We start from the raw sequence: 23,251 nt of genomic DNA, 5'->3' as shown, positions 1-23,251 counted from the left end.
TGATTTTAAGCAAGGTGTTTTTCTCTTGTTTCCAGTCTCATATCTAAATATCAAGGCAGAAATGGATATCCTTGAAACACATAAAAACAACCAAACTATGTTAGTAGTATCATGTATACACCTGAACCATGAACGATGATTGTGTATTTTCTTATTTACTTATCTGAGCACTTTTATGTCTAGAAATCTCATTAATGTGTCTATGGTGAAAACATTTAGTAAAAATGCCTTTCATGGCTGGCAATATCTTATATACCATTTAAGATATGTTGATGAGTTAAAATAGAGTCTCAGTGTGCCTAAGATTTAAGTGGGAGGTTATACACATACAAATAACAGCATAAATCATGACAGAAAATAACTGTTAAGTGGATGTATAGGGTCACTGCCACGCAGGTATAGAAAAAGGGACCATCAATTCTGGCTAGGATGACTAGCACTTTTTTGTTGAAGAGCTCACATTGAATTTGAACTCAGAAAGTCTGAGAAAGATTTTTTTGAAGATGTGTGACATAAAAGAAAGAAACTCTTGACATAAAAGTAATAGACTTATAACATATAGGAGTTACAAAGTGTTTTCATAAAATGATACATGGTTTAGATGCAGAAGACTGAAATCATTAGAGGGGATGGTGCCAGTTTATAGAATAGCAAATTATGAAAGACTGAAAAAATTCTAACATTTCTAATTGAATTCCTTGATTCTTAACTTCCCACAGGTTTATAGTTTAAAAAACATAAAATTATATTTATATAATTGTTAATTTGGAGTAAATACATCTGCATTGTAGTACACATCAAAATAGTCCCATAAATGTGCATAACCAGTGTACAATGAGAATAAATAAACATGAGAATGTTTTTAAGGTATAAATGTCACAAAAAGTCCCACAAAAAATTGAAAGGCAAAATATTGAGTTCCACATAAATAGCAAAATGTTTAAGTATTTAGGAAATGAACAGCTTTTATAAATCTATACAATGAAGTTATCATTCTTGAAGCAAAACACCCATAAGATGCAACAGTTTTACATTAAATTTTAGTGATAACATTTAGCATTTATAATGTGGGGAACAGGAAACTTCAGCTGATAAATAGAAGGGAAAACTTACACAAGCACTTATAGGATGTTTAGCACAAACTGTGCCCTGTATCCTTTATATTATTACATCTTCTTGTTTTATTTTTAGTAGACATATCATAATAAGGTATATTTCTGGGGTATCATGCAATGTTTGAATATGTGTATATAATATACCATAAAAAATTACTGAGCATCTTCTCATAGGATTCTAAGTTTCATTATGTTGGGGCTTCCAAATCTTTTCTCTAGTTTTTTTGAAAATTTCCTTGTAGTGTTGCTAATTATGGACACTTTAGTATTAATAAAACAATATTACATTCCTCCTAATTATGGTTGAGCTTATTGACCAACATGTCCCTCATCCATAGCCTTTACCTAGCAATTCAAAATATATACATTATGGCACATTAGGAACCAATAGCAAGGGAAATTACAGCGTAAAGGAATTAAAAAACTCACTAATCTACTACACTCTAAATATTTACTTATATATTTGATATCTTATTAGCTAATATAGTATACAATTATTTACAAAACTATATCATAATAGCATTATATAATAATATGTTTAAGTCGGGCGGTGGTGGTACATGCCTTTAATCCCAGCACTCAGGAGGCAGAGCCAGGTGGATCTCTGTGAGTTCGAGGCCAGCCTGGTCTACAACGTGAGTTCCAGGAAAGGCACAAAACTACATAGAGAAACCCTGTCTTGAAACCACCCCTAAATATATATATATATATATATATATATATATATATATATATATATATATATATATATATATATATATATATAATATTATATATTAATAAATATTAATTAATATATATTTAAACTCCTTTCTACTATACTACTGTTACCATTAAAACATACAAAAGTATATATAGACACATCTTACATACAGATACACCTTAATATATATATTATGGAAAACTATTCTACACAAATACACACAAGGAAAATTTGTAAGTACATACAGACCAACTTGGGTATTTTTTGAGATTATAGTTTCTGTCACATTATTATTTTTATTTGTTCATTTTTATCTTAAATTTTAATTAAAATTTCAATTGATTCTGCAACTTCAAATTATTTAAAGTATTCTGTTTGCTTTAAAATATATATTCTAATTCCTGGTACATAATTAATTGCTTTAATAACACTATGCGTGGTTACTGCTCTCTCCTTTTTAAATCCCCTTGAAGGGAACATTAACAAGAACATCAGTCTACTGATACAGACATTCTGTTGGAAATCATGGAAAACCACATGAATTTTTAGATATGGATCTTATTTTGATTTGTGTATTAATTTTATATTTTGTTGTCAGTTATTGGGACATGATGTGCTAGTTAAAGAAGCCTTTTCAAAAAACTGGCTGCATCTGTTTATTTTAGGATTCACTCAGGGTTCCTGGGAAGTATGGTCTACAAATATTGTGCTAATGGGGATGGGAGTCATGTTTTCTCACTGTTACTGCCCTTATTTTGTGTGCTGGTGGTGGAACACAGGGCTTTGTACTTGTTATGCAGCTGGCTTTACCATTGAGCTGACCACCAGCCCAGAAATTGCATGCCTTCATTCCTGCAGATGGGGTAGAGTTGGGAAGTCCTTAAAGTCAAACCTCCAGTTTTCTGATGGTTTCACATAATCACACTTGAGAAGAATAAAATAGGGAGGGATTAATAATAAATTATTACAAAACTAATAACACAAACTTTTTCTCTCCTCATATGGGATCAATACCTTTTCAAGCAAATGAAAAGTAAGAAATCATTGCAGCCGGGCGGTGGTGGCGCACGCCTTTAATCCCAGCACTCGAGAGGCAGAGCCAAGCGGATCTCTGTGAGTTCGAGGCCAGCCTGGGCTACCAAGTGAGTTCCAGGAAAGGCACAAAGCTACACAGAAAAACCCTGTCTTGAAAAACCAAAAAAAAAAAAGAAATCATTGCATTGTTAAAATATCTATGTAATGTATCTGATATGTCTAAAGAAGACCCCATTTATGACACTGATAATCAGACTACCATTTTGAATAACGTCTGGTGAACATTCTGAAATTTTGCAGGATATTATTTTAGAAATAAAATGCAATAAAAAGGACTTGTGTGGAAATAACTTGTATGTTTCCTTCCCTGTGTTTACAATATTAGTTTGGATGCAGTGTTGCTTGAGTTTTCCTGACTGGCCCACAGTCAGGACAAATCTCTGACACCCGCTAGTCCCACAGCCACTCAAACCCGACCAAGTAAACACAGAGACCCATATTGGTTACAAACTGTATGGCCATGGCAGGCTTCTTGCTAACTGTTCTTACAGCTTAAATTAATCCATTTTCATTAATCTATACCTTGCCACATGGCTCATGGCTTACCGGCATCTTTACATGCTGTTTCTCATCATGGCGGCTGGCAGTGTCTCTCCCACTCAGCCTTCCACTTCCCAGCTCTATTCTCCTCCTTGTCCTGCCTATACTTCCTGCCTGGCCACTGACCAATCAGTGATTTATTTATTGACCAATCAGCAACACATTTGACATACAGACCATCCCACAGCACTTCCCCTTTTCTTTTCTTAAAAAGGAAGGTTTTAACCTTTACACATCTCTAAAGTCAGCTTGGTATATTTGGGAATTTGGGCGTAGCTTCTCTTACTACTTCCTGCTGGAGGGGGGCGCTGTATCTTCTGGGGACACAAAGAATATTTTAGGATTATGGAGTAGTCCATGAGGGTGTATCGTCTGAGCCAGTTGCCTTGAAACAGTTCTGGATGTTGGATCATCTGGGCCATGGTGTCATCGGACACCTTTCAGGGGGTCTTGGCTGGTCAAACCTGATGTATCTTAATCTGGAACAAATCCATAGCCTCTGGCTTTCTGTGGAAACAAAAGAGCCTCCTTTCCAAAGCAACATATTCTTATATCCAAATTTTGAAGTCAAGGTACCTTTAAAATATACATTTTGGCATAACTCAACAGCTTTTGGAATCAAATGGTTTTTTTTTTTAGTTATGAATATCAAAGAGAACATAATCCAGATTCTCTGTGTGGTAGCCATCTTTACGTGGCTTATTTTTTATACTACCCTTACTGTCTCTTTAAAGACTTTATTTTTTAAAACTATGTATTTGTTTCTATAACTCTATATATCACCTTTTTTGTCTTTTTCAAGCCTACGTATCTTTTACACACATTGTAAACTATTACATCTGAATCTGTCTTATTGTGAATCTGTTGCTTTAAACTGCAGCAGCTGTGGCTGATGGCTCTGCCCACCTCAGCTTCCCAACATGGCGGTGGTTCATTTTCCACCAGCTCTGGGAGCTATCATGGGTCTATGCTTTTATCCAAGCAGCGTGTAGCCCAGAAACCTCTTTTTTTGTTTTGTTTTTTTGTTTTGTTTTGTTTTGTACTAGCAAAGGCTAAATCCACCACACAGCTTAATGTGCCACTTGCAGAGGCCTCATTCCCGCCATACGGCGGCAGGTCGAGCACGCACGCTAGGAACCCACCAGTAGCTCAAACCGGCAGCTGCCGCTCATTTGAGAGAGACAATTAGGAAGCTGTTTTTAGCTCCGTTTTAGAATCTTTTTTCTCAGTTTTTAGGTGGAAACTCTTGCCACCACGTTGGACGCCATTTGTAGCTCTATTCTCCTCCTTTTCCTGCCTATACTTCCTGCCTGGCCACTGACCAATCAGTGATTTATTTATTGACCAATCAGCAACACATTTGACATACAGACCATCCCACAGCAATGCAGTATAAGCTTAATTTAAATTTATGTCAATGAAGTATCCACAGTATGCTTTCCCTCACCAAGAGAGGGAAGAGGCATGCTAGCCTGAGAACTAGCATGGCAGATCATACATTTGCAGGTATAGAGTGATTACAAACACCATGGGGATTCTTGGGGGACTTTTTAAACTAAAGATTATAATTAGAATTGATAGAGAACATTTGAGAAGGATGATTAGAGGCACCGTAAACAGACCCTAAGGAGTGTGACTGTTCAAATAGAATGTATTTAAATTTAGATAAGATGTAGAAATGAATGTGAAGAATATGAAGATGTTCATTTTTTGGTAAACTTTACTCCTAAGTCTGTACTTGATGAGAGACAAGGAAATAATCACTGGTTAGACCACATGGCTCAACTTTGATTACTTTGTTTAGCAGTTAAAAATCTATGTGTTGTGTGAGGCAAAGAAGCACATGCTGCATTATCAGTACTCAGGAAATGGGACAGAAAGATGCTTCATGTTTGAGACCAGTCTGGTCTGTATGGAGTTCTGGGCCATCCAAGGTTACAAAAGTCACACTGTCTCCATAAACAAACACACACACACACAAAAAAAACCCAAAAATAAATATTTATTTGCAGTCTGTGTATTAAATACAAAGCTAGATGTCTTAGGGTTTCTATTGCAGTGGTGAAACACTGAGGCTAAATCAACAGTTATTTTTTAATTTTATAATTAATTTAATTTTACATATCAGCCATAGATTCCCTGTCCTCCCTTCTCCGCCCCCTCTCTGTCCTCCCCCCAATCCACCCCCCAATTCCCACCTCCTCCAAGGCAAGGACTCCCCTGGGGATTCAGCTCAGCCTGGTAGATTCAGTTTAGGCAGGTCCAGTCCCCTCCTTCCTTTACCTAGGCTGGGCCAAGTGTCTCAGCATAGGCCCCAGGCTCCAAAAAGCCAGCTCATGCACTAAGGACAGGTCCCGGTCCTACTGCCTGGGGCCCTTCTAAATAGTTCAAGCTAATCCACTGTCTCACTTATCCAGAGGGCCTGATCCAGTTGGGGGCTCCTCAGCTATTGGATCACAGTTCACGTGTTTCTACTAGTTTGGCTATTTGTCCCTGTGCTTTTTCCAACCATGGTCTCAATATCTTTCTTATTGTTTGTTTGTTGGTTTGTTTTATCAACAGTTCCCTCAGAAGCTAAAAATGCTTAACTTTGTGCTTAGAGTCAGTTGCATGGACCAGAAGGTATGCCAATATTGTTCCCTAGACATGTTTTTAATTATTTTATTTCTTTGCATTCTCGTTTGTAGAAGTCTACTTTGTCATTTAACAATGGATATCTTGAAATTATCTTCAATATTGTACTGTAAAATAATTCATTATGTATTATAATTTTGTGGAGATTTAGTGTATCTTTGTTGACTAAAGCCTTTATCATTATGCCTCACACAGAGGCTAACAACCATCTCTAACTCCAGTTCCAGAGTATCCAACACTCTCTTCTGGCCTCTTTTGCCACCAGGCATGGATGTGGGGCATAGACATGCAGACAGGCAAAAATTCATATACATAAAATAAATGTTTAAAAGAATTATAATTAAAATGAAATTTAAAAAAATAACCTACATTGTTTTGCTAGTTGAAGGCACAGAAACCTACTTCTCCCTTAATTTCCCTATCTCTAGGCTTTCTTTATTTCCTTTTATCTCTGTCTGAATTCTTTAATTTATATTTGAGCCCTTGCCACCTTTCTTTCCAAGAGGAATAATAAAAACTGAAATAACAATGTCTAATTGTTAAATATTTCATACAATGCAAGGTTTCCTTGTTCATCTGAGCTAGGCCTAGGACTCTGTCCCATGGAATCAGTCAGTGGACAGAGTAACTGCAGATGTAGTTTTTTGTGAAGGTCTGCGGTCTAAGGTTGACATGGACACCAATATCAGGCTTGCAGACACTGAGAGACAGGATGGAGAGGAAAGCATCATGTCAGATTTCTGAACATCTTTCTTTGACATATGTTATTTCCCTCTTATCTTTCCAGCAAGAAATTGTAGAGTGGACTTGACCTCATGTTGTAAGGAGACTAAGACTTGCAGTCCCTTTGCTTAGGAACTTCAAGTCTAGGGCTTATCTGTGCTACCAGAAGGGCCACGGATCTTTGGGCTCAGTTAGCCATATCTGTTCCAAACATTAACCTAACAATTACGTTCAGTATAAGCTTCATATGCTATTTCATCTCCTTTTTACAATAAGCTTTGATATAGGAGTGAAAAGGAAACTATCTTCTTGTTTAATCAAATAGAAGCTTAGACATATTAATTTATTAACTATGGTACATTCTATGTGGTAGTATAGAAAATACTGGGGTGAGAACCCTTACCAATGTTCTAGATTTATGATATTTTTCTAGGTAGTCTATAGAGAATGGTGGTTTCCATTCTTTAAACTGTGTGGCAAAAACAACTTCCTGTGTCTTTATGCAAATTCATCCTATTTCCACAGCCACAATTATCACTCTCAATACTGAATGTCTACATTGTGCCAGGGACTGTGTCAGGATCAATGGTGAAGATGTTAAGTAGTAGATATAACTTCCCTGGAGATAAATACCCAGATATAGGGCTCTGGAAGAATGTACAACTCCATTGGAAAAGGTCAGTCTAACCAGGATAAACAATGCTGATCTCAGGAAACTCATAAAATTCTTGAGGTCAACTCATTTATCACAGGAGCTAAATCTTCCTATTCTGGAGTTGAAAAGACTGAAATTCACTGCAGAGGACACTACACAGTTGAGATAGTCTGTATATTTTAAAATGTTGTTTCTAACATTGCATTTTTCTCTCATATGAACAAAAATATAAGAGAAGACAGCAGAGTAGGCAGTTGGAGGAGACCAGAAAAGGTGTAGGGGGAAGCTCAATTCGTAGTAGATATTATTAAAGTACATACTTCCCTAAGAGTTCTTGTCTTTTTCCTTTTGAGAGAGAGACAGAGACAGACACAGAGAGACAGATACAGACAGACAGAGAGACAGAGAGACAGAGGGGCAGAGAGTCAGAGAGATATGCAGAGACAACAGGGACGGAGAGGGAGGAAGGAATATTTTTCTTCTCTGGAGTTATCTTTTTCTACTCTTTTAGAAACCACAATCTGATAAAAAAAAAAAGACTTGACTCTAGGCACATACATAGCTTAGATACGACTTCTTGTACACATTATATCATCTTTATTCTGACAGCTCACTGATACAATCATACTTTAATATAATAGGAAACAACACAGATATGATTTACCTTAGTAAAATTACATATTAACAATTATTTTTTCATCTTTCTAGCAGTTTCTCATTCATTCATTCATTCATTCATCCATTCACTCATCCTCCAGTATACTTAACTCTCACTTTGTATAAGTTTCATATAAGTTAATTATGAGGAACATAGAGACATGTGAAGTTTGGAGACATAAGGAACAACAACAAACTTTGCTCTTAAGAACCAAACAAGCTTGCAGTCTAGCTACAGTGTAGGAATAGGTTGGTATAAAGTGTGAATGAAAATGAAAGACAAAGAACACACTGAGGGCCAGAGAGTCAGCCCAGATTTCCTGGAAGTGACAGTTAATAAAATAAGAGCCCACCAGCATAGATAGTGGAACTGTAAGAGGGCAGCTATTCTGAATGGATGGAGATGTGAAAGAGAATGATGTAACACGAATTGCTAAATGATCTTATTAATAAAAATCCTGGAGCCAAATATTGGGGTGAAAGCAGAAAGATCAGAGAAACAGAAAGAAGCCAGCCACATTCTTACTGCTGGGAAATCCTCAGCCCAAGAGCATGCTTCTTCCTGTATACTCACGCCTACATATCTTTCTGTGCTCTGCCATCTTATTTCCTCTCTCTTCCCAGCTACATCACTTCATATTTCTGTCCAGCTGTATCACTTCCTGTCTATCTGTATAGACCTCCAGATCTCTATAGATAACTAGTTCTGGGATTAAAGGCATATGCCACCATGCCTGACTCTGTTCCCAGGGTGGCCTTGAACTCACAGAGATCTGGATGAATCTCTGCCTCCTGAATGCTAGGATTAAAGGTGTGTGCTACCACTGCCTGACCTCTATGATTCATATAGTGTCTGGCTTTTTCCTCTGATCCCTAGATAAGTTCTATTGGGGTGTGCAAATAAAATATCACCATAGAATGACATATGAGCTAAGCTGAATTTGTTTCAATGTTGCCTTACTATCAGTGGAAAGGACATGTGTTTGGAAACATAGCCACGGACCATGACCTGGAACACTCGAAGAAATTTTTATTTATCTTTTCAGGCAACTTGGGGTATATAAAATGCTGCTGCTCCTCCTGGTCTGATACCTGCCAAGAAATGTGGGATAGGAGTAGTTGGAAAGAGTTCCTATATTCTGGCTAATCTAATATGTTGATGTGAGAGTATCCATAGTTATTACAAAACAGCAATCTACTACAGGCAAATAGCTTAATGGGACTTTTCATACATTAATGACCAAGACTCACAAGTGTAGCATTTCCTAATAGAAAATCATTAATGCACTGGCAGCAAGCCATTTATTATGATACATTCTTTTGTTAAATTCTGGTATTCTTAAACATGTAATTTATAGGTCAAATCTCACACATACTGGGTTCAGAATAACTGAAGCACTGCTGAAAGATGTATTGCTTATATCTGTAAGCTCATTAATAAGCTTAAATATGACGACTAGACATTTGTCATAATCCAAATGGATTTCAATCCTGGTGGCTCTCACATAAACAAATGGCCACACAATGTTAGGCTTAGATTTTCTCTTCTTATGCATTTAGTGCCTGAATTTTAGGACTCCATAAGTGGTTGCAGCTGTTATAGAATGAAGCAATTTGAATTAAGGAAAAAGAACAAGATCAGTATATAAACATCAGGGTCTCCTGGGGAGCTATGGCTTTAAAATAGTTCAGGAACCCCAAATGGTATGAATACTGTATAAGAAGAAAGGATGGAGGCTACCCATGTGTTTTCAGTTTCTTGGGCCCTTTCACTCCAGTCTTAGCTCTACAATATGCAAAATTTATATAAAGAAAAAGTAGTTTAAGTAGTCCTAATCTGAGAGATATATTTGGAGGGGAAAAATCACATATTTTTTCTTCAAACAGAAAACTGAGAACAGTATTTGGAAAAGAATTGAAATAGGTAAAAAGAAAATGACCCAACATTGTACTAGCAAGGCATGAGGTAAAAAGCTATCACAAAGTAGTAAGTTTGGGGTGATAATTTATTGTCTCACCATTCTGCAAGATAAAAGGCTAAGATCAAGTATCCATGGATTTGATTCCTTTGAGGGGCTGAAAAGTTGAATCTGATATTTGAGTTTAGCTCGTATGTCGTTCTCTTTCACATGCCTGTCCCCTCAGAATGGTTGCCTTCTTACACCTGAACATCGACGAAGACCTGGAGCTCTTGGTTCATCAGGTGTGTTTTCTGAGAATGTTTAGTATTCTTCGACTTTCATATACGCCTCACCTTTATAATGTGTTCTATGTTCACATCTCTATCCAACTCTACACTAATATACTGGATTGGAGATTTCCCTAATGAAGTCATTTTAATTTAACCACTGTGAAAAGTCCTTGTCTACAAATGAAGTCAATATTGAAGTGCAGTCTGTATCTTTAGAGACTCTCATATGCACACTTAATGTAGACAGAGGACATTTGCAGCAGTGAAGTAGGGAGCCAGACAACACAAAGTGATTATACTGTAGTTGCTAGTGATGCATGACAAAGTTCTAGTCTTAATTCTGGATCCTAACATTTACTAAATATTTTTTGTGAACTCAGGACACTGTTAAATATTTTATAAGATAAATACCCACAATAGCCCTATTAAGCAGTCTGCTTCTCAACTACCAGTGAAATAGTAGAGACAAGTGGGGGTCTGTTTCCCAAGTATCAATGCTATTACACTAATGAGAGACACAGCCAGGGTTAAGGTTAGCCTTAATCTTGATTAAGCTTAGAACTCATTTTTTCCTTTTCTGCTCTGCATTGGCTTTAAGTTTGTACTATCCTCTATCTCCTTTTTTTATTCCATTCCATTTGAAAAGTAATGTGTACCAAACTGTGTCTATTTTTTGTTTAAATGTATTTTAGTCACAGAAAGGGACTTAATATATTTTTGCATTACTATAGTAAAAAAGGAAAAAGGTGAGAATGGAGAGAAGAAATTAGAGGCAAGTGTATTTGAAAACCAACTTTGATAAAAGAGGCAAATGATTCATATAAACTGAATGGTCAAAGGGAAAACAAATGTGACCTAGGATGTCAGGTGACTGCAGTCAACAAATGTAAACTAGAAGTACAATTGGTACAAATCCTATTCAGAGAATTTTCACCATGTTGGAATAAATGATTAACAAGATTCTCTTCTAAGCCTTTAATCTCATAGTGTAAAATTATAACCCCACAGATTTGAAAAACACTGAATGAATTATAATAAATAATTGCACAGTTCACCAGCTCACTAAGACATTAGGCAACACACAGTGGTCAAGAAGACTAAATTTGTCTCCCACTTAGACTTTACAATGGGTTCTAGCAGTCCTGCTAATTCTAGAGACCCCAGCAAAATCAATAGTTAACCCCACAGTAAATAGTATGTGCTTCATGATTTCAGACCATATGCCAAGTACCCATCTTCTGATACTTTCTAATCCTTCCTAACATTATCTAGGATGAAGAGAAGGCTTATGCATGCCATAAGATGAACTAAGTGTCTAATTCTATCATTGCAAAATTTATCTGGTTTTCCCACAAATAACTGAAGAGTTTCACCTATTGCCAATATTCCAGAATCTGCAGAAGAAGAATAAAAATAGAAAACCTTTACCTCCTATACTATGGGATTGCTCTGCCCCCTCCTCTGCCTCTTCCAAGCAGTTGATCTTAGGTTGCTAGAATATACTCCCACTCTTTTATATGCCTCACTTGGTAGAGAAGCAACTGCAAGGCTTTTGGGTACTAGCTTGAGTTGCACAATAGTTATTGCTACTCTGAGTATAGCCCCATCAGTGAACAGGAAAACCAACCAGTCACCTTAACTAACTATAAGGCAAAGACATTCACCTATCCCACATTTCCCTTTCCTATTGTTTATGTGTGGGATGGGGGCAAAGTGTAATTGTTTATCTTAACACTGTATTGATGCATTTTACAAAGTTCCTCTCATACTTTCTATGTCCTGTGGACCACTTTCCACTAGCCTATAACTCTAACATTAATGCTACCTCCTCTTAAGATGGTGTTAATTATATTACATTTCCAATAGGCACAGTGGAATAATTAGATAAAGTATGCAATAACTTGTTATCTCTTAATCTTTCATATGCACACAGCCCCTGAGACACCTTACCTCCCAACACAGCCAGTCTGGGTCTTGGGATCTGCATTTTAACAAAAGCCTAGCCCTGATCTTGTGCTGAGAACTGTCCTCCCATTCCTAACTTGTCAACCTTCACTCTGACTAGCACCCAGATTAATAGTTATTTAAATGCTGAACAATTATGACAGGTGATTAATTAATCTCAAGGAGCAGCCACTTGCACTGCTATTAATCAGCCCATCACCAGACAGAAGGAGAAGGAAAGCAATCTGTATTTGTTTCAGAATGGGCTAGGCAGGCATTACTCAGGCAATAAGAAAAGGTCATTGCAGAGCTGAAAGCACAAGGAATAAGTTTGGTGAGATTGATGAGAGAGAATTATTTTCTGTATATATTATACTGGGGGAAAAATCTGCTCAACACAGTGTTTAGAGAAACTTAATGCATAGAGAATGAATTTCTCCAGATGTGCAAACGACTTAAATCTTATACCCTGGGCATAAAACTGCTCTTTCTGAATTGCACTGTTAGATAAGGTGGTTGACTGTTGTCCCATCAAGTCTGCAAATACCATAATGATTTCAATTGTTGCATTGAAAATTACATAAATAATTCATTTATGCTTAGTGATCTGTGCCAGAAACCCACAAGTCACCTTCCGTTTTTCTGATTGTCCTTATTCACTGCAACCTGCCTCAACGCACATCTCTTTAATGGCACTCAAATCTCCCCAGGGCCATTGTCATGTCACTATTACAATTACATACCTTATCAATTTTCTGTCAACATCGAAATAACCTTTTTCTTGACTAGTTGTTTTGTTTTCTATATTATCGTCTTGAGGTTTTCTGTTTCATTTTCTCCCTAAAATTAAAATTAGATAGTGGTAACCCTCTGATTAAACCTATAAATGAGATCCAGGTCTTCTGCACATAGCCGTGATTATATTGCTCTGAGATCAAACTAATTGGCTTGAGTTCTACATCAATTTCTTCTTAGCTGCATGACTTTTATATAAGTCCCCGCCTTCACTTTACTTATTTGGACAAAAGAAGTGTTATGTAACTTGACTTGGTTAATGATTTGAGTGTACAGGAAGTTAGTTGCAGTGCTGTAGGTCCCTTATAAGTTACTATTTAAAGCCAGGGGCCATGCCTAATTTTTGTGACACACCATGTGAATTCTCACCCTCACACCTTTCTTCCTGAAGAAAACTCTCCTACTCATTTTAATTCCCTTTGAATGCTTACATTTTGTACAACACTGCTCTAGGAACATGGTTACTTCTGTAAGATGTTTGTCTTGAACTCCCACTCTAGGTCTTTGGAACTGAAACTCCACCCCTCACACCACCTGATGTTCCACTATGAGGTTTTCCAGAGTCACCTGAAATATGGGATTGTTCTAAACATCACTGGTTATAGAGATTCAGAAGTTTATGGAGAGGGATATTTTCTCCAACTATATCGCTATACACAATAAAATTATCATGTTTAAAAAATAAAACTAATATGAGTGAGTGAATGCATGATTGTTTGAATGAATGAATGAATGAATGAATATTGGAAACATTTTCCTGTCGAGGAAGGATTATATCTGGAAGAATAATCATAGCTCCATCAACTAAAGATGAATCAGGAAGCTGAGACACTAACTGATCCAAAAGCTTAAATGGGTATTGACTCTCTTGGGCATTGCTGTAATTGGGCCTCTGAGAGAGTATTCTAGATTGGAATAATTAGCAACTTGAGACAAATTCTTTGAATCGCACTGTCTATTAAAATTATCGTCATGCAGGGAAAGTGCTAAAAAAATAAAACTAAATAAATGAGGCTTCCTTCTGGCAAATTGTCAGACGATGCTGCTCATTACCAGATTGCCTCTTTATGAGGCTCTTCGGAGGCACAAGGGACTATGAGTTATCTACAGCAGGGGGCAGGTAGTAATGGAAGCTTAAGATTCTCATTTAACCTAAGCTAAATACAGAGGGCCTCTTCTGCACAGATATGCCATCATGACAACCAAAGTGTTCATCTCTTACTTCTCTCACTTTTTTTTATCACCTTTCCTGTTTGATAGTAACACCTGTGTGCAAAAAGCACTTTTTGCCCTATTTTCCATATTAATTATAATTTATACAGCGAGCACTTGGGGTGTCGCAAGAACAAGCATATGACTTCAGGTGGGTAATAAACAGCAGAGGCACATGAACTTTATATAAAAAGGATGCTATTTTCACATGGTTCAATTTACCCCTCCCTGTGTGGATGGGTTTAACTACATTAGAATGACTTTTTGCAAAGCACCTAAGGAGGTACTTAAGCTTAATTGTACCATGTGCACCATTCTCGAGTACTTAATCAGATGCAAACTAGGACAAAGACCTTTTGGATTTACTCTTTCACGGAACTCTATGTCTCAGAATTGTGTTACCAAACCAAAACATATATTGACTACATATAATATTAAAAATTAGTTAAGAGAATCTTTCTCCTTTATAGTGATGACCATGAAGAAGACATGAAATAAAATATCTTAATTACATTAAACTGTTATATCATTTACTAATTGTATGGGTACATATGATGTGCACACAAGTGTGCTTGCAATGGTGTACATGTGGAAGTGAGAGGACAATTTATGAGAGTTGATGCTAGCCTTCCACCATGTGAGGCTCAAGGGTCAAGCTTGGGTCATTAACCTTGAAAGTAGATACTTCATAGACTGAATTGAGCAATTGAAGATACCACCAAGACAGGGAGGTGGAGAAACAGAAGGAGTGGGAGAAGAGAAGGAGGGAGAGGGAGAAGAGGAGAAGGGCAGTTGGAGAGGTAGAGAAGAAGGAAAGAGTCAGTATCTGTTCCTTATTTGTTCATAGGCCATACTTACAATTGGACTCTGGATGAAAATTAATGCTTTAAAACCAGAACAATAGCCTTCAAACTCACACAAGTCATGACATTTTCATCACAGAATTTCTAACAACTTCCTAACAACTGTATGGCTTAGGCATTATGGAAAGAGATAAAGCTGAGCATAGAGAGCTTATCTGAAGCCTACTCCACTTTCCATTTATCCTCACTTACCCTTTGTCTTTGATGATATCCTGCAACTGTTTTCTATCAATGTTATGATGTTGTGATCAGCAAGAGGGCCATGAAGCAGCTGAGCCTTCACCTGGATCCTGTTTGTGAGGCATACTAAAAACTGCATATGCAGATATCCTGAGAATATAATGATCTTGCTTCTTGCAATACAGACAAGTGAATAGCACCTCATGAAGTGGTGATTAGAATCAGGTGTGTTTCACAGGCCACACATCTCTGCTTATGAGATGGCACCCACAATTATGTGATCACCATGTCCTATTTAAACAACCTCTAAGCAAGCATCCTAGTAAGAAAAACTTTGAACAGGAGTCCTCCACCTCTTGATATGTTGGCTTTTCAAATAAAGTAGTCTTCCTTGCCTCAAGGTTTGATTCTCAACAAAGTTTGTCTACCTGATGGTGAACGTGGATAGCATGGGCCTAGTAATAAAGGGAAGATGTATAAAACAAAACAAACCTAAGAAGAAAAAAATTGAATTAACAATTACACCATTATATTATCAGACTAATTACTGAATTTTACAGAAAATAAATAACTGGATTTTCATGAAATCCAATGACTATAATTGAGAAGAAGGTAACAGTCTTTGAATATTTTTCTTTATCTAACTAGTTGTGATATTCATAAATGATATTCATAAACCCAATATATAGGTGGGTGAAAGAGATATGTAGAAAGGATCCTTATGTTCTCTACAATAAATGGTGGAGCAGAGAGTTTTATTCAGCACCATCAGACATTAGAAGTCATGTATGAAAACCTATGATAAGCTGCATTTAAGGTTGCTCCCACACCACACCCAATTTCTCTATCCTGCCTGATCCTGCATATCCTTCTCTAGGGTCTATCCTGGTGAGTCAAAATGGACCTTCCCTCAAAAGCCTCCTGAACCCATCAGATCGAGCTTGGGTTCCATCTCCAGTGTACCAGCTTACTCTGGTCACCCCTGACATCCTCTAGGATTCTGCCAGGAGCTGCCCTGCAGCTCTCCAACCCAGAGACCCTTCCCACAACACATTCAGTATCTCCAGACAGATCTAGGATGCACATCTTGCACAACAGACCTGTCCCCTCTGTCCACTTGACTTCATTCTGCCTAAGCCATTTCCACCCATAGAGTCAACCCCATCCACCTGTCTTTTCTTAGGTTCCACCTTGGTCTGTCCATATCAGAAACAAAACTAAGTAAAGAAAATTACATACCCAGATCTTATCACAAAAATACCAACAGCAATAAAGAGCAAGCCAATATCTTTTTTTTTAAAAAAAAAAAAAAACCTACCAGTCTTTTAGAAATATTTGCCAATGAGAATTACTTAGATTAACATCAGGACACAGGATTTAAACTTCATGAAGAAAGTCAAGGAGTGTAAAGAAGACACAAAGAAACAGCTCAGTGAAACTAAGGAGAAAAAACTTGAGAATAAGCTCTTGAGTTATGCGCAATAAAGCACAAACATTAGGCTGAGGGAAACTATGACGACCGAGGATATGAAAATGGAATTCAATAAAGTGATAGAAACATTGAGAGGAACCAGGAGAACTGAAGATGGGATTGGAAAATCCAACTAAAAAAGTCAAAGAAAAGCTTTACAAGTATAATGAATTAAGCAGAAGATAGAATTTCAGGATTCAAAGATAAAGGTTCCAGACCAAATAAGCAAGGAATATTAAAAACTAAAATGAAAAACACAGAAAAGAAACATGCAGGAAATATGAAACACCAAAACTACAACAAAAGTTTGACTTAAAAAAATAGGCATAGATGAAGAAAAAGAATCCCAAGTTAATGGCATAGACCAGGTCTTCAGCAAGATCATAGAGAAAATTTCCCCAAACTGAGGAAAGACACAGCAAACAAATACAATAAACACCAAATAGACAGTGTCATATATGAATATCCCCATTGAATAACATAGTTAAAACATTAAGCTATACAACAAAATGTATTGAGCTACAAAAGAGAAACACAAGTTACATATAAAAGAAAACACGTCAGAATAGGAGTTGATTTCACCATGGTAAATTTGAAATCACAGGAGCCTGGAATAATGCATTCCAAGTACTAAAAGACCATAACAACCAACTTAAACTAACATACCCAATTGAAGGAACAAAAAAAAAATCTCTTGTCCCTTTTACCTCTCCCACCTTTCTTGATTTTACTGGTTCAGCCTCCACATCCATCCATTACTATTCTATTTCCCTTTCCTGGGAAGATCTATCTATCCCCTTTACTCCTATACTCTATGTACAACCTCTATGGTTCTGTGGATTTTAGCTTGCTTATCATTGACTTAACAAGTAGTATCCACATATAAGGAAAGCATGCCATGTTTGTATTTATGGGTGTGTGATATATCAATCAGGATGAGTTTTTTTCTGGTTCCATTCCCTGACCTGCAAATTTTATTTTTAATGGCTAATTTTCCATTGTGTAAATATACCACATATTCTTTATCTATTCATATACTGAGGGACATCTAGGTTTTTTTTTATTTTCTAGCTACTGTCAATAGAGCATGTTTGAACATGTTTACACAAGTGTCATTGCGGTAGGATGACTCTGAAGTATCCTTTGGGTATATGCCCAAGAGTGGTATAGCTAGATGTTGAGGTTGATTGATTTCCATATTTCTGAAGAACCTCCATACTGATTTTCATAGTGATTGTACAAGTTTTTACTTTGACCAGCAATGGATATGTGGTTTTCTTACTCTACATCCTTATGAGTATGAGCTGTCACTTGTTTTATTGATTTAAGCCATTCTTACAGTTCTTTTCTACCTTGTGCTAGAAGTGCTTGCTAGAGCAATAAGGCAAGAGAAAGAAATTACAGGTATATAAACAAGAAAGAATTCATCATACTATTTTCATTTGCAGATGGTAATATACTATACAGTAGAAATGCAAAAAAAAATCTACCAGAAAACCTCTAGAAACAACAAACAAATACAGCCATGTGGCAGGATATAGAATCAACATGCATAAATCAATAGCTTTTTGTTGGGAATGTGGACATCATTTTCTTAAAATTACTTCCATCTTTAGGGGATCCTGAAAAGAAAATTTTTGGGTTAATTGTCAAGTCTTGTATCATTTGTCCAGCTGCTGCATAATGAGAAAGTGCAGGGCTTGTTTCAAGTCCTTGTTCAAGTAGTCTGTCAAGCTGAATCATCTCAGCTAGCCATCTCAAAATTGTCCTGAGTAGTTTGTAGTCCAGAGTCAATCTTCCTGTGGTGTTAATCAGCTTAATGGCTTTACCATAGTCCATGTGGAATTGTCATTGTGGAATCCCGTCTTTTTGAAGATTTCAAAGCTGCTGTTAGGTGTGGTCATGGTTCCCTGTTTTTTTTTGTTTGTTTGTTTGTTTGTTTTGGGGGGTCTCCTCTGTGGTTTGGAGCAATCACAGTCTCATAAATGTCTGTCTCTCAGAACCACGAATGTTATTCCCTAGAAGAGAAAAATCTTCACAGCAATTTCTCCCCACCATTTGTCTTGCCAAACTTTTCCAAACTGACCTTTGCCGATGCTTTCTTGTAACACGATGGTCCTGGCAATTCTTCTCTGAACAAGCAGCAGTAAACCCTTAGTCCCAGGTAGCAGCATCATCGCAGTCACCAGCACGATGAGAAGAAGCCAGCAACTTGGAGCAGCAGCCTCTGCCTCCGTGGTCCCACCACTGTTTGTGGTTTGGTCCGGGCGAAGCTTCTCCCAAGCCTCCTAGACCGGGCTCAAACTCGGGTTTCTTCTGCCTCTGCCTCCTTCAGCAAATCCAACCAGTATGCTTCACCACAACTGGCTGAGGGTAGCTCGGTTCTGAGCAGGGGCCTGCAAAGCCACAGGCAAGCAGCTTTTTCATGAATTCATACCACAAACATTAGGCACCAGATGTAGCACGAACCTCACAGAGATCCAGAGGAATTTCTACCTCTGGAATGCTAGGATTAAAGGTGTGCATGCTACCATTTTCTAGCCTTCGTATCTAGTGGCTGTTCTGTCTCTGACCCCAGATAAGTTTATTAGGGTGCACAATATTTTGGGGAAAACAATACCACCACACACTACTATTCAGGATAATAGCCTTAAATAAAATAAAATATCTAGAAATAAACCTATCCAAGGAATTAAAGGATTTCTACAATGAAAAATTTAATTTTTTTCAAGGCATAGATTGAGAAAGACACATCACAAAGTGGAAAGACAACCCATGCTCATGGATTGGCAGAACAAATATTGTGAAACTGGCCATTTTACCAAAAGCTACTTAGAGATTCTATGCAATCCCAATGAAAATCCCCATCTCATTATTCACTGAAATAGAAAATAACTATCCTAAATTTCATATGAAACCACAAAATATCTCAGATTAACAAAACAGTCCTAAGCAAAAAGAACAATTCTGGAGGGATTATTATTTTGGATCTTTAGATATTCTACAGAGACATATAGTAGTAAAAACAATATGGTACTTCACAGAAACAGACATGTAGATCAGTGGAACAAAACTGAAACACCAATCATGAGCACATGTGATGTGAGCCATTTCATATTTGACAAAGATGCCAAAAGCATATGTTGAAGAAAAGAAAGCATCTTCGACAAACAGAGGTAGGAAAAGTGGGTATCTAACTACAGAACAATGAAATTCGTCCTATCATTATCAAACTGCAAAAAAAAAAAAAAAACTAACTGCAAATGAACCAGACTTAAATATGAAACATGAAATACTGAGACTGCTAGAAGAGGACATAGGCAATATGTAGGTGTGATACAGGTACAGGAATGTACTTTTTGAATAAGACCCTATTTGCCTGAGAATTGAGGCCAATGATTAACAAGTGAGGCTTTATACAAATAAAATCTTCTACACAGCTAAAGAAACAATGAACCTGGTGAAGAGAAAGCCCAAAGAGTCAGAGAGAATATTTGCTAGCTGTATATCTGTCAGAAGATTGATATCCTGAATACATAAAGAACTTAAAAACAAATAATTTAAAAACTAAATGACCCATTCACAAAAAAGGGGCCCATCACTTAAACAGAAAGTTCTCAAGTGAAGGAAAAAGATGTCTAATAAATATCTATAAAACGTTTCATCTTTCTTAGCAATTTGGGAAATGGAAATCAAATGACATTGAATTTTCATCTTAATGTAGATATAATGGGTAGGATCAATTAAACAATCAACAATAAAAGTTGGAGGGTATATGAGGAAAAGGGAACCTTCATTTGCCATTGGTGAAATTGCAAAGTGATGCAGCCAATCTGGAATCAGTGTGAAATTTGTCTAAAATCTAAAAATTGATCTATCGTACTACCCAGGTATACTACTCCTTGATACATGCCTAAAGGACTCAACATCCTACTCCACACAAATGTGCTCAGTCATTTTAATTGCAGTTCTAATGACCACAATATCTAGGAAATAGAAACAACCTAAATGTCCTTCAACTGACAAATGTATAATGAAAATGTGATACATGTACATTATGAAATACTATTCATCTGAAAATATTGAAATCATAAACTTTGCAGGTAAATAAATTGAACTAAAAAAAGATCATATTGAGTAAGGGAATGCAGACCCAGAGAGACAAATGCTGTGTGTGTGTGAGTGAGAGAGAGAGAGAGAGAGAGAGAGAGAGAGAGAGAGAGAGAGATCTTAGGCTATCTCTAATTCTTCAGTTGTAATTACATATTCTCAAGTAACTGTAGAAGCAAAGAAAGTAAAATAAAGGATCATTGTGAGGATAGGACATGGGGGAGGTATAGAAAGGAATCATAGGTTACATTTGATTTGACGGGACAAAATAGAAAATGGGGTGGTGGCTCTAACTATGGTCAGAGAAATAAATACAGGAGGCAACAAGATAGTAAAATAATATTAAAGAGGTCTGAAAAGTTATAAGAAATGATTTCCCTCCCTCACTACTGACAGCTTGCCTTGCTGTGTGTGCTCCCCTGGTACCTCAGAGAAATGCTTGGACTACCCATAGTCTTTCACCAGATGAGATCAGTATCCAGGGCACTGGCTCTTTATCTCACCCCAACCTATGCCAAAAATGTAAAATGTGGTGTGATTGCTAAAGCCTTAATGCTTCAAGGTGTAGACCTTTTAGCCAATGCTAAAACTGTTACAGTGGGGCCAACAGGAAGGACAGTGATTACTGAAGAAAGCTGGAGAAGTCCCAAAGAAGCTAAAGATGGAGGGGAGGGGACATTGTTGCAAAGTCAGTTGATTTAAAGGATAAATACAAAAACATAGGAGCTAAACTTGTTCAAGATGTTGCCAGTAACACAAATGAAAGGGATGGGAATGACACTACCACTGCTCCTGTTCTGGAATGTTCTATTGCCAAGCAGGGTTTTGAGTAGATCAGCAAAGGGGCTAATCCAGTAGAAATCCAGAAAGATGAGATGTTGGCTGTTGATGCTATAGTTGCTGAATTAAAAAAAATCTAAGACTGTAACAACTCCTGAAGAAATTGCCCAGGTTGCTACAGTTTCTGCAAATGGGGACAAAGACATTGAAACATTATTTCTCATGCAATGAAAAAGGTTGGAAGAAACGGTATCATCACAGTCAAGTATGGAGAAACCCTGCATGACCGATGAGAAATTATTAATGGCATGAAGTTTGATAGAGGATATATTTCCCCATATTTTACTAGCACATTGAAAGCTCAAAAATGTGAATTCTAAGATGCCTATGTTCTGTTGAGTGAAATGCAAATTTCTAGTGTCCAGTCTACTGTACCTGCTCTTAAAATGCCCATCCTCATCAGAATCCCTTGGTCATAATTGCTGATGATGTTAATAGAGAGACTCTAAGCACACTGGTTTTGAACAGGCTAAAAGCTGGTCTTCGGGCAGTAGCAGTCAAACTCCAGTGTTGGGTACAATAGAAAGAACCAGCTTGGAGACATGGCTATTGCTACTGGTGGTACAGCATTTAAAGAAGAGGGATTGATTCTAAATCTTGAAGATGTTCAAGGTCATGAGTTAAGAAAAGCTGGAGAGATTATTGTCACCAAAGATGACACCATACTTGAAAGGAAAAGGTAGCAAAGCTCAAATGAGAAGTGTATTCAAGAAATCACACAGCAGTTAGACATCACACCAATGAATATGAAAAGGAAAAGATGAATGAATGACTAGCTAATCTTACAGATGAACTAGCTGTGCTGAAGGTTGAAGGGAAGAGTGATGATGAATTGAATGAGAAGAATGACAGGGTTAAAGATGCTCTCAATACTACAAGAACAACCATTGAAGAACACATTGTTATAGTAGGGGGCTGTGATCTTCTTTGGTACGGATCAATCGTAGCCATGGACTCATTAAAAACTGTTCATGAAAATCAGAAAATAGTTATAGAAATTATTAAAAGAACACTCAAAATTCCTGCAATGACTATTGCTAAGAAAGCAAGTATTAAATGATCTTTGATAATTAAGAAAATTTTAGAGTTCTTCAGAAGTTGGTTATGATGTTATGCTCAGATATTTTGTGAACACAGTGGAAAAGGGAATCATTGATCCAACAAAGACTGTGAGAACTGCTTACTGGATGCTGCTTGGGTGGCCTCCTTGCTAACTACAGCAGAAGCTTTAATGACAGAAATTTCTAAAGAGAAGAACTCTGGAATGGGTTCACTGTGTGGAATGGAAGGAGTTATTGGAGCTGGCATGTTCTAACTCCTAGAATAGTGCTTTGCCTTTATCAGTGAACTGTGACAGGAAGCTCAAGGCAGGTTCCTCACTGACAACTTCAGAACAGGCAACTCAAAAAAAAAAAATGACTGAGGAGAAGGATTGCAGACTGATCACTATAACTACCAGTTACTGGTTTCTTTTGACAATATATAATGGTTTGCTGTCATCATTGTCCATGCCTACAGATAAT

At 37.1% G+C, this 23,251-nt stretch overlaps 1 pseudogene; it reads left to right on the top strand.

Moving 5' to 3' along the window:
• The first annotated feature begins 21,323 nt into the window (after positions 1–21,323).
• On the top strand, positions 21,324–23,043 carry LOC128095394 (60 kDa heat shock protein, mitochondrial-like; annotated as a pseudogene).
• Positions 23,044–23,251: the final 208 nt, after the last annotated feature.

Source organism: Peromyscus californicus, unplaced genomic scaffold, assembly GCF_007827085.1.
Source record: "Peromyscus californicus insignis strain IS unplaced genomic scaffold, ASM782708v3 Scaffold_4__1_contigs__length_199733344, whole genome shotgun sequence".
NCBI classification, from domain to species: domain Eukaryota; kingdom Metazoa; phylum Chordata; class Mammalia; order Rodentia; family Cricetidae; genus Peromyscus; species Peromyscus californicus.
Note: the sequence above shows the minus strand (reverse complement) of the source record. Positions and strands in the feature narration are given on the sequence as shown.